Here is a 16667-nt window from a genome sequence, read left to right as displayed (position 1 = left end):
TCTTACTGGTTTTTGTTTATGTAAAATGCCTTCACAGGTAGCAGATACGTATTTAGCATTTGGAAGATGTTGCAACTACAATAAAGCATAGTTTGAATTACAGTTCACGTCCTAAAAGAATATTATTGGCCCTGTGAACTTTCTGAAAGCCATACATGGTGCGATATGCAGAAACCTAACGTAATTCAGATACTAGAAGCATTTTGCTGCCGTAGCAACTTACTCTGTATTTTATTGGTTTTTAGGAGGAATGATGAAATAGTTCTCATGAAGCTCATGTAACATTGCTAGATTATTTTCTGTACTTGAGCTGGCTTCGGTATTTCCACACTGTGCTGCAGGATGCAGTGAGGAGCATCCCATCAGTCTTTGAGCTAGTAGCCGGTGTTCCATATGGTATCTTGCCAGCTGTTTCTCCTTTGATTTAATGGTATTCAAATTTCAGCTTCCAAAATTAGGTTGTGGGAGGGATGAACTATCAAACATTCAGAATCATCCTGAGGTTTATTGTGCATATTTGTCACTACTGCTCTTTTTGTACAGTGTAATCAAAAAATTATTAGACAATGACTTAGTCTTATAATTAGCAGATGCTGTGTTGTAAATGGAAAATTTATATATTTGTTTAGTGTATCAGTTTGAAGCACTTAAGCATCAACTGTAGCATTCTAAGCTAGAGTATTTTTTCTGATTTTATATTTTTTCTGATTTTTTAATTTTCTTTCCATTTTGGTCTCCCTTCACATCTTCAGGATATATAAAACAGTACTGTCTTTTAACTACCTGAATTACAGGTCTTGTGGGATTAACGAGATGCTAGATCCTGTTCAAATAATTAGCACAATTTAATGGTAAAATCTGAGATGTTTCTCTTGTAGTTTTTAGAATTTCTTTCTTTGAAAGAAAATGCCTTTTATCACTCTCCTTCCTCTCTTCTTTTTTCTTTTGCCACTTAAAAAAAGAGCTTGCACTTCCTTCTGTTGAGGTGTCACAGTCTTTTGAGTTTCTTTTTTTTCAAATACTTGATCTTTTCCTGAAGCTTAGAAAAGTATGAGGAATTATTATTGTTAAAGATGTAGGGAGATGGAAGCCCTTAGGAAGCCCTTTTGACTTTCATCCTACAGTCCGTAGGGGAGGAGCCAAGGCTTGTGGTCCCTAATTTAACCATCAATTAATGGTTAATTCTGGATGGTTTATGGCCAGGTAAAATCACTTGTCTACTGTCATTTCTCTCTCCCTCTCTTTTCCTGGTCTCTCTTTCTTCTCTTTTACCTCTCCATCTGCATCTCTCCCTCATCTTCTGGTGCTCTGCTCTTAGTTATCTTCTGCTGGCCACCTTGGCTGGTCTGATTCTTACTGCCTCCCAGCTGGCCGTGATGCCCAGCATGTGAGTGGATCGAAACACCCTGCTGAGGAGTGGCTGGTTGGTGGATTGGAGGTGTCTGTCCTGTGTGGTGAGGTGGTGCCTTACTGGATATGGGGTAGCGCTGTTTGGAGGGGAGGAAAATGTGCAGTGGCTGGAGTCAGCATGGCTCAGGGTACTAGAGTAGGAGTCAGTGGGAAGGTGGTGTGTTGCTGGAAGGCTGGATTTTGGGGTATGGTTGGGGAAGCACTGTCCTGTGCGTCTGGCTTTAGAAAGCATTGGGGTGTGTGAGATCTGTAGGGTGGTGATGGTGTGGGGCAGGAGAGCGGTAAGGCTGTGGCGACATGGGGTGAAGCTGTAGAAATGCTGTGCTTCAGAAAGGTGGGAGATGTGATGTAGTGGTCTGTGTCATCTGGAGGGTGGGAATCATGGGGAACCGGCACTGGTTATTTGGTGGTGAGATTACACAAGCATTGGGAGGGCTTGGGAAGTACTGCAACATCTGATGGTAGCAAATAGGTGGTAGACATGAGTGGTGTGAAAGCCTGGTACTGGATATGGAGCTCTGTGTCATGGAGACTTGCTTTTGAATTGGAGGTCATGGCCAAGATTAATATTAATTTGTAGTTTTAGCCAGATATTTCTGAATATCCCTTTTGGTGCTCTGTCAGGGAAGAGTTCTTCCCAGTGTTTGTTACTTTCCTATTTTGTGTGGTGCAATATAATTTCTGCTTTGTTGAAAGCAGCAGTACTGTGATACTACTTTGAAAGCTCTGCACTTTCTATAGTATAATATATCTTTTATTACTTACAGGGGTTATTCTGGGTATTAACTGGCCATTTAGTTTTTACATACTGTTGTAGTCTGTGTATAAGTTTGGGGGACACAAACGTGTGTGCCTGTTTAAGGTGTATGTATTCAACATCTATTTCTTCAGCAAATCTATGTTAGTTCACTTACAGCTTTTACTTAGTTGAGTCTTGAAGTTTATTTTGCAGTGATGGGAAAAGATACAAAAATATAAAATTGTGAAATTAGAAGTAGGGGTCAGTCAGAGGAACTACAAGAAATAGTAGCTTTTACTGGGAAGGGTTTTTTTAATTGCATACTTTCTTAAGTTACTGCTATTCTGCACATCTCTAGCTCCAGTAGAAGATGTTAAGAACTTTACTTTGAAAGCATTTGGTAATATTTTCACTGAGATCTCTACTTAAAGCTAAAGTAGATCTAGAATTCCTCTTGTGTTGGACTTTCTCATTCTTTGAAATTAACTTTCCACTTTGGCACAGTAAGAAAAGAAATTAATTCCCTATGCAATTTTTAGAGATTAAATGTGATTAATATATATGTGTGTGTATATATAACCTCACACTTCCTTCTGCAACTCTTCTACCTCCTAACACACTTTTTGGGGTTCTCTAGCAAAGTAGAAACAGAGCTCTGATAGTCCATTGAATAAGCTATTAGCTGCTTCTCTAGTGATGATTCTTCATATTTTACAATCAAATTCAGTATATTGATAGGTAAAGCAAGTGACATATTCAGATGTCACACAGGGCCTAATGCAGTGAATTACATGCCCTGACTATGCTTCTTGGTGGTATTTTAATACGATTTAATACAAGTGAAAAAGAAACATCCCTAAGCAAGTTTAAACCACAGAATGTTACAAGAAAGTGTATACACTATACACAGAAGAAATTATGCAGGGATTAAACAATCTGCTCTCTTGTATGTGGATATGCAGAAATCACTGCCTGTAAGTGGCCAGTAACTGATCAGATGAAGATGAAGAAATTCTTAGTTGTGCAGGGAGTATCTGGCTTGACTGTGGACAGGTTGTTGATTCCATCTAGCAGTTACAGCACTAGCTTTGGACAGCAAAGGATTTATAGCTTTTGCTTGTTAAATACCTATAACTGATGTTGTCATTATTCATATAAATGCCTAGATGTCTTATGATTATAATGAACTTCTAGTCTCTATATATGGTTGTACTAGAGTTTATTTCACAGCAAGTAAATTTATTTGCTTGAATGACCTTGTAAGTATGTAATACTTGTAGGCAGGCCCTCACAGCAGCCATGATTTTGCTCTTTTGTTAACTCAGAGTTAGTCTGTGACTAAGATGTGCAGCCATAAAATGAAGGGGAAGGGGTCTACTGAAATACAGTTTTGGGTGTCTTCAATATAGAAGTTGTTCCAGGACAATGCTGACTACTCTAAAACAAATAATGTATTTTAGGAGCCTAGAATATAAAGGTGCGATTAAGTAGTAGGCAACATAGATTTATCAAGAATGAATCCTGTTTAACCAACCATATTTTCTTTGTTGGCAGCATAACAGGTCTTAGGACTAGAGAGATCATTGACTGTCTTGTAGTTTCATTTAGATAGGTCACTTGACACTATGTCACATTAGCGGGGTCAGCAATATAATCCAGTTGAAAACGTTGTACAGTGAATGCAGAATTTTTGAGAAAGCTGTGCCCCAAGAGTTATCATCAGTTGTTCACTATTCCCAACAATATATCAAGTGGGGTTTTGTTGAAATGTGTTCTGCAGCTGGCTAGTGTTTTCATTAATGATTTGAGTGATGTTATGCGGTATATCCTTATTAAATTACAAGTAATAATCAAGCAGAGAGGAATGGAAAGAACATTGGGAAACAGGATTAAAATGAATAATATTCTTAGTGAATTGGAGACACATCTTAGGTGAACTGATTTAATTTCTCTTCCTGGCAAGTGCAAAGTCCTAGCAATAAATAGTTATTGTTAACAGCAGGAATAGGAGAAACGACTGGGTGGATAGCATAGCATTCTGCAGAGAGTCTTTGTAGTTCCTCACAAATGGAGTGCATGCCACTTGTTGTTTTGTATGAGCATGATGTTGGCAATGGAGTTTGTACTGATCTTTATAAGGCAGGGTGTTGTGTGCAGTGCACTTGAAACAAATCTTCTGTTCATGCTTCAGCTGCAGAATCAAATCCCTTTTGAGGCACCTCATTCAAGGAAGATGTAGGTTAATTGAAGAAAGTCCTAAATACAGCAGTAATGATGGCTGAAGGTCTTGTGGATGGGCAGTGGGTTTGGAGAAGAGGGGTCTAAGAGGCAGAGTAACGTTCTTCAGATAAATGAAAGTTTTTCAGATGAGAAGGGAGTAAAGGGCCTCTCCATATCCACTGTGATTGAAACAGTAAGTAATGGGCCTGAAATGAAGCAAAGAAAATTTTTATCAAAAATGTTAGGAAGTGTTTCTGATGGTAATGGTAGTTGCAGAGGAGCTGTGATGTCAGTAGTTGAAGCTTTTTTAAAAAGCAGTTTAGATAAAGCATATACCAGGAATACTTTAGATACAGAGGTTTTGCCTTGAAGCAGGAGGACTGAGTAAGCTGACCTGCTACAAGTCCTTTGTTTCTTTCAGAGGTGCTTCCCCCAATTCTGTTAATAGAAAATGTATTATAGGGAAGGTTTTGTTTTGTTTTTTTTGGTTGTGAGTGTGTGTGTGTTTATTTAGTGGTGTGGTTTTTTTTTTTTAATTGGACTGCTTAATGTAAAATTTGCTTCCCACAAGTTGTTTTGTTGGGCTCTGTGCCCGCATACCTCCTGGAATATTAGGACTGTGACTGGAAAATTCATGCCGTCACTTTAGTTCAGCCTCTTCTTATCACTGCTTCAGATGAAGTAGTAGATAAATCTCCTCAAAGACCTTCAGCTCACCCCTCTGACACAATTACTTCTCTTCTGGTTGTGACTGACATTCAAGTTAACTTCACACAGTTCATTGTGTTACTGGAGTGCTGCAAAAATTGACCCTCAAAAACTGTTATGTCAGTATTCTGTAGGAGAATGTACTAAGCAGGAAAAGGAAGGTGGTAGTGACTATGTGAATGTAAGCATTGTGTATTTTGATCTTCTTCCTTTGCCAGGAAAGAAGGCAAACTATCCACTTCTCAGTGACCCAGCTGTTTTTAAGGAAGATACTAATTTACTCTTGTAAGTTTTTAGTATTTGGGAACGGTGCTGAGTATTGTTTTGTGTTTATTAAAATACTAAGTGCTGCTAGTCAGTATTCGGGAAACAACAGTTCTAATTTATTGAAAACCTAAATAAATGATTTTAATAGTAAGTGTTCATACTTGTTTGTGTTATACCAGTTATCCATATCTATTGCAAGTTGGAATTATCTGTACCTGTTGTTTCCACAGTGTGCCTTATTAATTGAGTATTAAAACAGCGTAATTAATCTGGCTAAACCACAGAGACTTATTCTGAAGTGATTGCAGATTGGCTGACTAATGTTTGTCATTCAGGTTGAATATTGTTGTATAAAAATGGTTTAATTTTAACTGCTGTGTTTTTTGGAGTAACATTAAATGTGTGTTGTGTACCTGTACACATGTATTACTAAACTTGCAATGGTAAGCTGTCTGAACATCTGCCGTAGATACTATGGTAGCCATGTTTTACCGCTGCCTTCTTCACATACCATATGCGACAATGAACTTAATTTTTTTTTTTTTTATTCCAAGCAAAAATGTATAGAGTGTATGATTGCCAAGGCAGGTCTTTTGTTGCCTGCAATTAAAGTGAGGAAAGACTTGGTTACCGTCATGTCAGTGAGGTCCTTCACGGCTAGTACACAGAGCAGACAGATTTGTTGATATTAATATTGCTGTGCGCAGTTTCTCATAAGAAACAACACACATAAGTCTGGAGGGAAAAGTTGCTTTTCATGGTGCTTTTGTTTAGGGATTTAGATGCATTGCAATTTATTGCCTTGTAGTAGACTTAGTGTCCTCCAAAATAATATAGCATATGTCTGTATAGCACAATGCACTGTTCTGTAGGGGTAAGTGAACTGATTTGATTAATAGAAATTACATGGACATGCTGGCATGACGCTTTGCCTGAGGTAATTAGTACTGCTGAGAAGGACTGAATTGTATTACTGGCTCAGAGCCATCTGCATTATTTTTGAATGCCACTGCTTCACTTGGTACATCTGCATCCATAGTAAGTGTAGATATCTTGCTAAAACATTTTTCTTCTGTCCCTGGTGGTGTTAGCAGTAACACTGTCAGACTTTCACTGAAATGGTTTGGGCTAAAATATATTATACCTTTCTGTAGTTGAGTGTCCTTCATGTCCTTCAATGTCATGTTCCTTTCAGTTGAGGGTTTTTTTTGGGGGTTTTTTTTTTGTTTGTTTTTCCTGAGGCTGTGTTACCATAAGATGGAACATTTTGCAAAAAGTTGTTGTGCAAAGTTTTTATTTGTAGTTTTCCGAGCCAACCCCCCCGCCTCTGATGGGAAGGTCAAGCAGATGTAAAAAATAATTAAATACTCAAAGAGCCTTAATATTTGTAGCTTTAAAACAGAGTCTTGAACTGTTGGGAAACTTGAGAACTCATTTTTATATAAAAGCTTAATTTTTCTGAAATCAGGCATACAAAAAAATGTAAAAATAATGAGAAATACTTCACAAACATGGAGCCAGTGTCACATGTGAAATACATGTAGAATGCACTGTCTGAACTGCTTTTCTTCAGTATCACTGGTAAAAATGGAAAATGACAGACTTTTGCTCAAGTTACATTGTGATTAACTGTGTATGGTTAATAGTACATTTAATCACAAAATAATTGTGTAATAAATATGTATGTACTAGTTACTATGTTTCTCATGGACAACACTGGTCATTCTTTGACAGTCATATATATTGCAAAATAATTATTCTTTATTTTTAATGTGATAGTGTTGATAGAACCATTCAGCTTACATTCATACAACAGAGGCAATTGAAGTTGTTATTTTATACATTGATTAAAAACAGAAAAAAACGTTTGTAATTATCTGTCTTTTCAAGGAAAGGAGTGCCATGAAAGCTATGGATAGTGCTAACAAAAAATCGTCTTGGTAACTAAGATCTTGTTATTTTCTTAGTATTGTTCCTGGTTTCATGTTTGCCAAAGTCATTACGTGATTTATTGTAAAATCACATAAAAGGAAGAGCTATTCAAGCTTCTGCTTAGTTATTTAATGAGTTATGCTGTACAACCAAATTATTTTGTGTAATGAATGTAGAAGCTAGTTGTGCTCTTCTGTAGTTGCTATACCACACACTTACTACTTTCTCTGTTTCAATTATGCACAGAAAAATCTTGTTCTAGGCCATCTAATTTTATTTCATGCCGTCTTTACCTTTTATGCAGAATTAAGGAGCTTCTGTGGATATTAGTTTATTTCTTGCTGGCTTTTGAAATAAAGAAAGAAATATCTTGATAGTATGTAACAAGTTCATTAATGAGAACTATTCACTATAAGATACTGGATTAATGTGCATGTACCAAAACAACTTGAAAAACTTAATACAATTTTTCATAAGAAGCTAATAATGTATGACATCTTTGTTCTCTTTGAGCCAGGGAGACAGAACATACAGGTTTTACCATCAGATTGTATTTTGCTGTGATTAGGATTCCTAGCTTGGAAACCTTATCTTAGACAAAGGGTTGTATATAAATAGTAGGTATGTTTTACTTAATCTCTGGCATACATTCTTTTTCTAACCATTTTCAATAGAAGGCACGAAATAATTACAGGCACATGAGAGAAAAGACAAGTCTGAATTGATAGAAGAAAAAAAAATCCTGTTGGAATTTTGATTTTCAACATAATATTTAAGTTAGTAGGGCTTGAATTTACATTTCCTCAGGTTTTTAAAAAATTATTTTCTGTTACTGTAGCTTCATTGTAGTTTCATTGCTGTGTCACTGTTTTCCAAAGTCATAACTATTCAGATCTCTTGAAATTTAATTGTCTTTATGCATACAGTTCTAGAAAATTAATCCAGGTATAATTGTAATGGTGGGTTTTCTTGATGTCTAGTTTCCTTTTAAAGAACCATAACATGTTTCACATTTGCGGTATTGAGTGAATTATGAAACTATTTTTTCATGTTAGCATTAGGCTGATTTCTGTTTTTGATGAGATTAGTATTTTAGCTATAACTACTAGAAGAATTTGATTTTGCTGTATTATTAAGCATTTTATAATTTTACTCTCAAGTATATAGACTTTGTCAGAGGGCTGTGTATCAGTTTAAAATGGTTTTAGTACTCTGCTTTCTATGTCAGGTTGTTAACCTGTTCCTGAGATGTATGTTATTGATGTCCCCTTAGCAAGGCTATGTCAGAAGTTAATTACAGTGTGTTCAAGTTACCTTTGCTGTAGCATGTGGAATACTTCTGACAGTTTTTAGTTGAAAAACTAAGGCTCATTAAAGACTATTCTCTGTGTTTTGCTCTTCCTTGCTCCCAGTTACAGATGTCCACACCTTTTGTTCCTTACATTTCTGGAAGCCTTTGCTCTTTCAGCATCCTTATTATCTGTTGCTCTGAATCGGATTGCTACTATTTAATTATTAATATAAATTATGATTACTATTGTCATGTTTTAACATACAGAAGTTTTGGTTGTAGGCCAGTATTACACTGAGCTGGGCTTCAGCAGGTAGAGTAAAATCTGGAGACAGACAAAGAGTGACAGCTCTTGATTTATTTGCTTCTAACAGTTCGGAGGACTCCGGTGGGAAAGAAATGATAGTGGACAAGAATGAAGAAAGGGGGTATGTGGTGGACTACCAAAAAGTGTTTTCTGCTAGGAGAGGAGTTATTGTCAGGACAGCAGAGTAGCAGCAGTGGTCATGCAGCTGCTCAGTTAATATGCATTTAAACTTCCTTGTGTACTGTTGTGAGGCACAAATAGTGTTTGCCTGGTAGCACGTTCAGTTCTGTGTTTGAGATTAAGCCAGAACTGCTTATTTCTTAAAAACATGGAAACTACAGTATTTTCCATCTGCTTTGGTAATGTATCAGATGATCTAGGGTTTGAGAGCCAGAGAATATATCTGTAGTTTGTAGTCTCACCTGGGTAAGGCTGAAACAGAGGGGGCTTGGGAATTTTGAAAGAGGAACTGTTTGGAAATGAGGAACAGAAGGGAGCGGTGGAAGAATGAAGATGTGGAAGAAGTTACTGGTGATTACAAAATCCTACACTTGCTAATTTAGGAGCTTAAATAGAAAGGCCAGGTCTTATAAGGTGGATTTTTTCCAGTTTTTGCTGATTTGTTTTGCAGTCAGTGAATTCAAGTGTGTGACTCTCAAATCTGAAAACTGTACTTACATTCTGTTTCTCTAATTACAAAATTCCCCTTCTGCTGTCTTCTCAAAGTATCCCTATAGAGTGGAGAGGAATTATACCAAACCTGTTTCTGTTTTGCTGTTAGGAAATACTTGTTCCCCACCAGAAGGATGGTATTGCAGCTGGTAGGGGTGTTTGGACCTCGTTTCTGCTTTATCCCTTGATCATTGTAAGTGTTTGAACAGGAAGTATTTTTGTGTTTGTTAGCTAGGTGTCTCGTGAGAATGGAGATGGGAAAGGATTTGGAAGAACCGGTAACATGGATAATCTTGTAGTTGTGCATGTTTGTGTTTAGTCAAATACAGGATAAATGTAACTTCAGAGGTGGGGGGGTGAGGGTTGTTTCTTTTTTTTTTTTTAATTACTTTGAAACAGTATTCTGTTACTGCGTAGTCATACTCTTAAAAAAGTACATAATTAAAAGTAGAAATGAAAGCTATGGGTTTCTGTTTCCAAGTGACGTACAAAAATTATCAAGACCCAAAGATACCTGCAAGCTCAGTGTGCCTTTGAGTCTAGTATTTTTTTGTGCACTGACTTTAGAAGTCTGCGTTAGTAAAAAAAAAAAAATAATTAAAATAATATGGGCACATCAGAGATGAGAAGTTTTAAAGAATTCCTTTTGGCTGAGAGAGAAGGGAAGAGAGACAGAAGTTAGCTGTGAATGTCTGAAAGATTATCTTTTTGTATCTTGTAAATTATCATGCATTGTAAAGAGTAAGAATAGCTGGCAAGAGTTTGAAAATAATTTGTAGTTTCTTTTACATACTGTAATAAACAAAGAAAAAGGAAGGCAAGTTGGATTACGTAATTTAAAATAAGTTAACTCAGGTGTATCGGCAAAGCAGAGAGATGTCATCTCTAAATTGGGTGGTGGTGTATTCCCACTGCATTTCAATAGGTATAAAGGTTGAAGTAAACAGTTAAGAGCTAAGACTCAGTACCTTATGTAAACAAACAAGTCAGTGACACTGACAAGTAGTATGGAAACATTTAGTTCTGTAGAGTTTGACACCGTTTACAGCTAGAATGCTTTGTCTGAAAGAGTGCAGATCCTGTTGTCTGTTCCACTCAGTGTGGAGGTTCTACAAGGAAATGGCAATTTTATATTTCAGGCAGGTCTGCGTATGCACTGTCTGAAGCTCTGGTAGGAATTGGCATTTATAACTTTCTCTGTTCTCTTCCTTTCCAGAGCGTTGATGTACTTGGAAATTCAATAGCAAGCTGCAGGCTAGTTCTCCCAGACCCAGAGTAATGATGTCTACGGTGATCAGACTCAGTGGTTTGAGTTTAGTAGATAATCACTTCCCCATGATGGAGATGTGAAGAAATGTCACATGTATTTTTTCTAGGGAAGTCATCTGAAGGTAGCGGGGAGGATGTGTTCTTCCTTTTGTTTTTCTGTGGCCGGTGGTGAAATCATTAGTTTAGTGGTCAAAGAAGTAGCACTGAGAAGTGGTTCATAATACCTTTTTCTTTCTGCTGGGACTGAAGCATCTATTATCGCATAACCTGGTGGTTGTACTGAAGAACACTGTTAGTTGGTTAGTTCAGAAATAACACTTCAGTGTTTTGTGTCTGAGAAAACAGATGCATTTTTTTTTTCTTTTTGAACAATCAGATTCAGAAATGGCCAGAGTAAGAGAGAATAGAAATGGATGAAATGGACAGGTAACTTGTGATCTCCAAGGGAAAGAAGTGAGCATTTGATTAGAATACTCTCTAGAAGATCAAACAATGGTGGTGGCAAATCATGTTTGGAAAATTTCATAGGGGGTAATGGAATGAGAAGTTACAGTAGAAGTACCTGTGAATGCACATGGATCAGAGCGCCAGCTAACAAAACCCAAAAGATGTTACTTTCACAACCCACTGAAGTAAACCAGAAAAATGAAAGCATTGCTGTCCAAGCATGTTGTTGGGAACCTAGACTATTTGTTCTTTGTAACCAGTGGTAAAAGATCACCAATTTCTAATATAGAAATTATCAACACGGAAAACATTTTTCTGGATTCCTTTATAATAAACTATCTTACTGCATTTGGAAGCCACTTGTGAGAGTGGCAAGTCATGGTGCATAAGGGGAAACAGAACAGAGCCAGTGTTTAATGTTTCACTTTTGAAAGAGTTAATTTTCCGATGCAGAGGATCTTCAGTAGTTTGGACAAATGTATTTTGACAAACCTGAAAATTGAAAGCTTAATGAGAAGACTATATTATATTGTGAAATACTTGCTTTTTGGCAATCAAGAAAGGGTAGTCTTATTAAAAGGCGTGTTCTAATGTAGTGACAAAGCGAAAAGACAACAACTGTAATTGGAAAACAATATATAAACACAGCTGAATACATTACAAGTGTAAAGTATAGTTATGATAAATTTAAAATATTGCAGAAAAGTCCATGGCTGGCAGGAACCAGAAAGACACCTATCATGGAATAATCTAATTAATATACAGGTTTCCAGATGATTCATAAAGATTTAGAATAGGAGAATTTTCAAGTAAATGCTCTTGCTTTATTTTTGGAGGCAGGGTAATTTGTTCTTCCACAAAGTAAGGATTACTTGTAATCCAACAATAACTAAGGAGGATGTTACACAAATGTACTAGATTCCCAGAGTCATTCACTTGTAACTCCTTACTGAATGGGGAAGGTCCAACTCGTGTTGTTCCAACACTGAGAAGGAGAAACAGGGTATTTCTGTTGAAATCAAAGTCAGTTAGACACAAAGGTGCTATAGAACAATAGTAGAGAAGTTGAATTCATTTGGAAGAAGAATTCCAGGCTGTAAAGCTAAATCAATGGTAGTCATTCACCTTTTTATGGAAGATATGTGTTGTCAAACAGATTTGTATGTTTTGATTATTAGTCGATTAAAGAAATCGTGTAGATGTATTATAGATTTGTTTTATGTGCATAATCTACAGTTTAGATGAATTAAATCTCCCTTAAGGTATTGTTCCCCTATGTAAGTAAGTAATTAATTATGCCATCTTCTTTTCACCTCACAGTTGCTCTACATTCTTGGTAGGTAATTTTGTTACTAGGGGAGCTGGAGGAGAGGAGCAGAGGTACGTAAAGTAGTGGTAGTTTTCTATGGGTGTGCACCTCAGGTTAAGGCAGACCGCTGGAGGACGAGCAATTGTGAATGGGCAGAGCACCTTGAATGCTCAACATACACACATAAAATGCTTTTTAAATAAAACATAAAAAAAAAAATAAAAATATGATATCAGTTTTTACAGAGGTGAAAATACTGTAACTAAACCTCTGTAAAGCACTGGAATTGGACTGCATCCATGCTGGGATTGTTTTACCAATGTTGTTTCGGTTCTAGCATTCATGTCGCTATGTCATGCAAATATGTACTTCTGCAGTTGGTATAAGGAATTGTGCTGTACAGATAAAAAAATAGTTTTGTGGTTACCTGGGAATAAATGTAATTATACATGTCATAGTAGGATATTAAATGGATGCTTTTTCTTGAAGATTAAGGCTGTAGAGGTGCGTTCATGGGGAGAAAATAAAGGGTCGCAGAAGGGCTCTTTGATTAGCAGAGAATAAAATGACAAGAGCGAAGGGCTGGAAAATGAGGCCTGGCAAATTCAGAAGTATAAAATAATTGAAAAATGAGATTGTATACATAATTTTGTTGTAATTCCTCAAGTAAATACTGGTTATTCAAATCTTATTAATAACCACTTTTATCCTGTTCATTTCTAATGAAAGCATGAGTTGGTTCAGGTTAAAAAAATCTAACCAAACAGCTACGAAAAGAAGACTGAAGATAATCTTTGTTCAGGTCCTGGATGGGAGCCAGTATTGCTGTAGCTGTCATTTCTGCCTTGCCTTAAACATCAGTGAAGGTGTTGCTGTATGTAATACAAAGCAATGAGTAGCGTAGAGTAAGATTTAATTCTTGCACATAGGAAACAGCTTTAAAAATAGGCTGTTTTCACAGGAGCAGGTTTTCCTCCTTGTCTCCTGACTCATGCACGTAGTTTTCAAGTCTTAGTTTAATCAAGAATTTTATGAAGTCTTCTCAGTTACGGTTTGGAAAGTGAAGTAGTCCGGTGTTTTTATTTGTTTACCATTCAGGTCCAGCCTTCCATTGCTCGCAGGCACTAGACCAGATTACTGACTTTGTTATCTTAAAGGCAGACTAGACTCTCTTCAGCTGAAGGAGAGTGTGGTCCCATATCTCTTTTCATGCCACTTCAATGAAAGATGTGAAGATCTAACCTCATTAAAAGGGGGAACATCCTATGGTTTTGAGAATATACTGTTTCTATTGGCAGATTGGCTACAATTCCAAAGAGTTGTGTCGCCTGTCATGCGTGCCTCTCCCCGCGCCCCCCCCCCCCCCCCCCCCCCCCCCCCGGGTTTTAACTGACCTTGCTTGCAAACTAAAGATGTAGCAGAAACTTGAGATTGTTGACTGAAACAAAATTGCGGCATAACAAAGTCTCACTGACCTAATAAAAAGTTTCCAGCTTTTATTCCCCTTTATTTAAACTGCTTCTGGAATCTTCTCTGTATGCTGTACAACCGAGGCAAGATTTGTCTGGAGCTTCTGAATGCATTAATCTTTTTTAAGGTGTCTAGCTTGCCTTCATGTGCACTTTTTTGTGTTTTGTCCATGTTTGATGCAACTGCAGATGAACTGTATAGCTCCATTTTATATTTAGGGGCATATAACCTCATATGGTCAAAATTATTAAACTTAAGCATTTAAACATGGAAAATGAAGTCATTTACTCAATTTGAAAATCTCTTATGATTTGGTGTTTTCTTGGTGACTGTTCAGAAGATAAATTTGTAACTCAACTAACACTCTTTGTTTTACTACATGCAGATGTACTCATGGAAAGTCTGTTGTATCTGAAACAAAATCTCTCATGAAATACCTTACTGATTGCAGTAGCAACAAATATGTATGCTAAATCTTCTTATTTTAGCTATATTATACTCCATATATGTGCAGGTGTGGGTTATTTTGGCAAAACACAAAAAATCAGTTTTCCATAAGAGTTCTTTTTGGGTTAGGTATTTAGTCTGTGGAAGCAGCTGTTGTTACTGAACCACAACCTTTCCTTTGCCCATAGATTCTTTTCACATCTTTTTTGTTTGTTTGTTCTAGTTCATTGATAGATCTCACTTACTAGCTGTTAGCAGGAATGATAGATCTTCCTCATTGTTGTCAAGGTGTTTTACAACAGCAGTGCTCGCATTCACCCCTTGTTTTGTGATGATACGTACTGCAAATAGTGTTCCTTTCCTATTTTCTTTATGTTTTGAGTACACTGGTAAATGCAAAACAAAGTTATCACCAATTATTCGTAAAAATATTTGTAATCATTTACTAACATGGGAATCTGGGGTTTTTTTTGGTACTACTTCTTCCTTCATCTTTATTTATTTGTCACAGGGGTTTATAAAAAAATATCTTGAAATAAGAATATGGAAGAAAACCATGGTACAAAGTATCAGTAGGTTGTCATCAGTTATTGTGCTTTTTTTCCCCTTACTAATGGAGTTGAAATTGAGTTTAATTTGAAGTAAAATCTCACAACAGATTGTGAGAGATCCTAGTACAGTTGAAAGTAAAGCTGTACTAATATTGCTTTGTTAATAACAGTCTGACATAGCCAGAATGACAGATTTTATAGCAATGTTGTTTCAGCAGTGACATTGATTTGTTTATGAGATATGGTATCAAGTCAAACAGTTCCAAGATAGGATAGGAAGTTAGAGATCATAGCAGGGTAACAGAAACCGAAAGTGTATTTCCAAAAACCCAGCCTGGAAGGAAAATAAGGGCATGCGGTTTGCCAACAGCTTTGTGCTATCAGCCTGCTCGGCTGGCTGTGCAGTGTCAGGAATCAGAATGAGGATATAAAAATGCTTATATTCAAAGGATATATTTCATTCAAACTATAAAAAGTAAATCATGTTTTAATATTTTCGGGTTCTTTACCTACCACAGAGCTTTCATTGTAAATCTGTTTGGTTTTTGGTTTTTTGTTTTTTTTTTTTCCATTTTGATGGAATTTCTTTTCATTATGTGAAAATTTCGGGAAACAGCCGATACAGAAATCTATAAAGTAAATACACAGGAAGATATTTCTTCCATTCTGGCTCAATTTATGATAATCATTGAAGTATAATTGTAGCAAAGAACATAAAGATGTCTAATGATATTTCTCCTTCAATTTATTGCTATTAAATTGCGATAAAAAAACAGTAATTGAACACATACTGTTGTAGTGAAACACACTCGAAGCATCCAGCCAATTGATTACTTGACCAGTACTGATTTTGGGGAAAATCCAATAGCGTTTATTAAAATTTATAACTGGGAACAGACATCTAATAACATTTTCTTCTCGGGTCTGTTCTTGGAATGCATGTAGTCTGTGTGTACTTTGTACTTGGTAAAAGATATAGTTTACCTCTAGAAAAAAGAGATAGTAACATAGTGCGTGTTCTAGGTTTGTCTGTCTATTCTGTATGTAATTTGTTAAATCAAAAGCCTTCTCTGGAGCTGCTGTTCATGTTGTTCTCCCCTCTCCTCCCAGCAATTTTAGCAAACCCACATATCACGCTCAATGATTCAAAGATAAGTTCTTGTATTTTTGCTTATTATAATCTAAAAAATAAGGTTAGTAATTTTCCATGGCAGGTGGATGTTGCCCTCCACCTTTCTCTGGTCCTGATGGCCACAGCTACCTTGCAGTGGTTCCTTCCACCTTCTGCCCTTTTCCTCTTGACCTATACTCTCCACCTGCTTGACATCCTTCTTCTTTAACACTCATTGGGTATAAGTCCATTTTAATTTTCCTCTTAGTCAGTTATTAAGTCTGGGTCCTTTTCTTTTTTCTTTTTTCTTTTTTTCTTCTTACGTTTTTTCAGACCCCACACCCAGCAAAACAAACCCCAAAGCCTGTGTTTAATTTTCCTTCTTGAATTGCATAAGTGTTCTGTGAAAAAGAAGGTAATTGCAGAGTCAGATTCTTCTCTCCTGTTGGTGTAAAACAGATAAATTCAGTGATATTACAGCAGAATGTGTGAAGTGGGAGTGGAATTTGGCTGATAT

At 36.6% G+C, this 16667-nt stretch overlaps 1 protein-coding gene across 1 annotated transcript in view; it reads left to right on the top strand.

The window, feature by feature from the left end:
- Positions 1 to 16667, top strand: part of COG5 (component of oligomeric golgi complex 5) — a 183659-nt gene that overhangs the window by 10608 nt on the left and 156384 nt on the right. The window lies entirely within an intron of this gene.

The sequence above is a fragment of the Falco rusticolus genome, chromosome 5 (assembly GCF_015220075.1).
Source record: "Falco rusticolus isolate bFalRus1 chromosome 5, bFalRus1.pri, whole genome shotgun sequence".
Classification (NCBI taxonomy): Eukaryota; Metazoa; Chordata; class Aves; order Falconiformes; family Falconidae; genus Falco; species Falco rusticolus.
This window is presented reverse-complemented; position numbering and strand designations above follow the sequence as displayed.